Source organism: Megalobrama amblycephala, linkage group LG1 (assembly GCF_018812025.1).
Source record: "Megalobrama amblycephala isolate DHTTF-2021 linkage group LG1, ASM1881202v1, whole genome shotgun sequence".
NCBI classification, from domain to species: Eukaryota; Metazoa; Chordata; class Actinopteri; order Cypriniformes; family Xenocyprididae; genus Megalobrama; species Megalobrama amblycephala.
Window position 1 is genome coordinate 7,429,617 of NC_063044.1, and position 4,899 is coordinate 7,434,515.

The 4,899-nt window shown below is 39.8% G+C and overlaps 1 long non-coding RNA gene across 2 annotated transcripts; it reads left to right on the top strand.

Annotated features, from left to right (window-relative positions):
* Window positions 1-2,369: 2,369 nt before the first annotated feature.
* Window positions 2,370-4,683, top strand: LOC125243877. Of its 2 annotated transcripts, XR_007179166.1 has the most exons (4): window positions 2,370-2,548; window positions 3,616-3,699; window positions 3,950-4,089; window positions 4,194-4,683. It is a non-coding gene; the product is annotated as an uncharacterized LOC125243877 (long non-coding RNA). The 2 variants fall into 2 exon arrangements; XR_007179165.1 differs by having other exon boundaries at window positions 3,950-4,683.
* The last annotated feature ends 216 nt before the right edge of the window (window positions 4,684-4,899 follow it).

The window sequence follows — 4,899 nt, forward strand, 5'->3', positions numbered from 1 at the left end:
CCATAATCCAGAACAGATCTGATCATGGCCTGAAAAATTAACACCATTGTCTCCCTATTTGCACCCCATTCACACCCAGCCAGGCTTCTCATAACATTCAAAACCTTTTCACACTTCAACACAATTTTACCTACATGCACAGCCCAAGTCATGCGCTCTTCAAACCAAATACCTAAAAATTTAAAAACCTTCACCTTCTCCAATGGAGACCCATACATAGTGCATAGACTGTTTTACCAGATAATATTTCTATTAAAATGAAAACAGTGACAAATATGATACAAACAATCATGGTAAAAAGGTTGTATGAGTTCATAAAGCAGAGTTCATTCATGTGTTCGAATTAAAACACATTAAAGTTCAAAGTCATATATATATATGATGTTAACATTAATTAGTTAATTTGAGTCTAAAAATGGGTATAAAAAAAGTTATCTTTAAGTCTTTAAAGGGGGCCTATTAAGCAAAATTCAAAACTATACCTGTTCTATCTCCATGCAGTATATATTCTCAGTTTCTGACATTACAGAGAATACAAATCTGACGTCATTTATCCGCTATATCGACAGGATGACTAGCCCACTGTGTTTCGAATTATGGGTTCCACTTCCGGTTTTGGGATCTTCCATTTAAAAAGACTGAAACGAATTGTTTCAAATCATAAGGTTGCCCTACAAATAAAGCGTATCTGTCAGCTTGACTGAATGAGCTGTCAATATTCCTTCTTGTTTTATTTTCATACATCATGAGGATAACGTAACACTTGGTATCCCATTAAAGGTGATACAGAGGTTCTTTTTGTCGACTGAGAAACCAAAGACTGTTTAGTTTTTGAAACAAGCGCATGCGTGAGAACAACGCCTCCAAAACTCGTGCACGAGTATGTTTCTTTACCACCGGCATTCGCTGTGTCATGTTCATTATATCGGACTCACCGCAGATAACTCATAATCTGCAGTTGTTACTCCTGTCTCCTGACAAAAACATTGCATGTGGCGCCTGTGGAGTGTGGAAAGTTACTGGAGCGTGCAGCCGCGCACGTCTCTCACAAGGAACGTCATGGCAGTGACTGACAAGCCAGAGGGCCAATTGTTTACGTGATGATCACACAAATGATTGGCTGATGTTTTTAAGGCCCTACCTCGTGCACAGATGATGTATATTAATATTATTCCTTTCAGTGCACCTACTAAATAGTCTTTTATCAATTAGTAAAGACAGTTTCAAGTAATATTGCAAAAATGTATAAAACAAAACATCCTCTGTAGCACCTTTAATAATTAATTGGAATGCACGAAGAATCTCTAGTTTTTCTTCTCATAGCCTCACGTCTCTTTCCAGGTTTGTTTTCACAGGTAAATACAATTTATCATCTGTAAAAATGACGGAAATCACTTTGAAAGTTCACTTAATGCTGAAGTTCATGAACATTTTTATTAAGGAACATATATTACATAATGCACATATATATCACTATAGTTATGGTTAACCCGTCCGTTATTGCTGTAGAAGAATCATGCTTTTTCATGGCCTGTTGAAAGTACCTTGTTGATGCTTTTACACTTTCATTTTCAACACTCTCAAATGTATCTAATTTGATAAACAGAGCTGCGTTACCTCATACTCATGACCAGAAAAGCAGAAGCAGTGCTGGCGACTGTGTCATAATAAAAGTTCTGCTTGTGTGTTGCTCAATCGCTCCAGCTCCTCGTTCAGCTCCCACAGCTCCTGCTCTGCTTCATACTACAGTAACGTTAATAATCGCATCCATGAACATGATTTCTTCCTGAGTCCTATCCCTATTCTTTTGCACCGGGCATTGAGATGGATACCACATGTCCCAAGATTCCGCTTCCGTCATCAAGCTACGCCTTTGTTTTGAATAGACCTCTAGCGGGCAAAATTATTACATAGTGTACCTTTAATACCCATTGTGTGAGCTGTCTCTTTAATACAGCGACGTTTATATACAGGTTGCCATTGATTGGGCTGACATTTCTGACACTCCCACCAAACAAGAGAAAATGTATCTCAAACCCCATTGCACAGCGTTTCCAGGAAACATGTCGTTCAAACCGGAAACTGTAGCAAAACGTTGCGCACCGGTTTGAGCTTAACCGTTCCCCAGCTCTTGAAGCTCCACTCTCTTCTTGAGAGCATATAAAGGGCACACACTGAAAGGGTAGGTTTTTGCTCACCCCCCAAAAGTGTCAAGTTTAACATGATTTAGTAAGTTATCTGTGTGGTATTTTGAGCTAAAATTTCACATACACATTCTGGGAACATCAGAGACTTATTTTACTTGTAAAATGGGCCATAATAGGTCCCCTTTAATGTTATGAAGAGACGAGAATACTTTGTGTGCAAAAACAATGACTTTATTCACCAATATGTTCTCTTCTGTGTCATTCCCATACATTGTTTACGTCCATTGCTTCCAGGAACAAAAGGCTTGTTTGAGATGAACTACACCAGCCTGCCACTAAGATCTTCCAGTTGCAAGCTGAGATGAACATCATTCAACAGCAGAATAAAGAAGCTCCAGCAGGTGAACAAGCATCAATATCAAATTTTTTCTCTGATTGAAGACTCTGTGTCAGCCCAATCTGAGGATCCATTTATCCAGCTGTAATTCCTCCAGATCTTCTTAAATAAGGAGATCAACCTCTGATTGGATCAGCTGTGCTTCATAAACCAATCACATTACAGCCTCGACTGGAGTTTGAGCACTTATTAGACTGTTTTCCCCATCTTGGAGAATCCAAGATGGCTGCTGCAGTGTTTCTCTGAGCTTGTGCAAGGTTTTCAATCAAATAAGAATCCAAAGAATCCTGCCCAAAACAACATTCTTCTTTTGAAGATTGTGTGAAGAAGAGAAAAATCAACTTTAAATAGCAAAATTGTGGACTTGAACTGTATTTTGTGGAGGTTTTTGGCTTCAGGTGAACTTTGGGCCTAACAGACCTTGATGACCAAACCATGCCACCTAAAGCAATAAACAACAATACCGAGGGATATGTTACCAGGGCCGGCGACTGAACTAGGCGGTTGCCTAGGGCGACAAATATGTTGGGAGCGCGGGCGCCCTCTAGAGTCGCCGTTACGTTACGTTAGGCAAGTGCGCAGTTGAAGAAAATGAAGCGGTCTAATAAACCCTCCGGTGCACAGGGAAGAAAACGGAGAAAGGAAGAAGATAAAAGGAAAACCCAGTATAGAGATAAATCTTCTCATCTCAGCCATTGAGGTGTTAAATGAAATAAATTTGCTTAGTATTGTGCATCATCACCTTGAACGTTTCATTGCTGTCACTAAGCTATCACTAGCTAGCTAGTTACTTTGCTAGTTTGCTACGTATTACTAGCAAACCAAACTTAACTTCACTGATAACCTACATGGATGTAAATGTCAAAAGACCAGTATTTCGGATAACGTATGCATGCTAGTTATGAAAAGTACAGTTGCTCTCTACTCTACGTTCATTATAACTAGCAGGCTTACACACACACAGTAACCATTATGCTGATAGTGGTGTTGACGTGGTGTTCACCCTTCTGTACAGTTCCCCTCTAGGAATATACTAAAATATGTTTGTTTTTTTTAATTGGCCATGGCCAGATGCACTCAGGCAATATTTGCAGAGGCCGGCACCTGCTGGAGAAAGGACACCTGATCCTTCATGTTCTCCTCTCTCTGAACTTTGTAAGTACAACTAGTACTTATGTTGCTGTTTTTGTTATTGTTATTATTATTAGCAATTATTACTTTTAGCAGCCTAATAGATTAGTAATAATAGTAGTGGTGGTAGTAATTGTAATTTATCTACTACAAGTTACATGGTCAGAGATAAAATGTATTGGTACAATGCAGCTATGTGGTAGGATGATAGAAATAACCAAATGCAATTGTGTAACGAACAGCATGGATGAACTCTGTGTTTAAATACATACAGCTGCAGGAGTAGGGACATCCAATAGTGATACTCCAGGGACCAGTGACACACAGGCCAGGAACACACAACCTGCATCAACTGAGTCTATTTAATAGTATTTATTCAAGCCACATCCATACTTTAAAGTACAACAGAAAAAGGTTAGCATGTATTAAAATACAATAGCTTGTTTTCTTAAAGAAGTTCAACCACATTCATCATTTCACTCACTGCTTGTCTGGCTATACAATATGCTTGTATACAGGTGAAGGTGAAGGGACACCCAGGACCACATCAAGAACTCAGGGCACCAGTGAAAGACAGACGACTGAGACCAGGGACACGCAGCCTGAAGGAAGTTAGTCCTTTGAATATGTCACGAATCCTGTCAGTTCCGGACTACATTTCCCATCATCCCCCCTGTCAATCACATGCACTCACTCCACCTATCACCTGTTGCCACATCCACCCTAGCACACCACACTGATCACCACACCCAGCTGCAGCTCATTATCAGGACTATAAAGGACTCACACTCACACCACCAGTTTGCGAAGTCTTGATTACTACTGTGTCATTTCTGAGTGTGTATATCCTGTCTGCCTGCTGTCTCTCGTTTTTGACCCTTTGCTGCCTGTCCTGATCATCGCCTGTCCCTTGACTACGACTCTGCCTGTTCCTCACTGTTCCTGTTTGTTCCTGTCTTGACCCTGCCTGTACGACCACTCTTGTTATTAATAAAACGCTGCCTGTGAGTCCCCTTCGTTACAGAATAACTAATTCAAGCTTACAACCATCTGACAATATGTACTAGAAAGGTCATTCTTGTATGCCGCACAGAGGAGAACCGTTTATAAATTAGCTAGTTAATTACTTTGTACGCATTAGAAAATCATTTTTACTTTTAAAAGAAGTAGCATAAAGAACAAAAGGATTATAAAGTAATATCTTACTTGCGTCGCATCTGCATT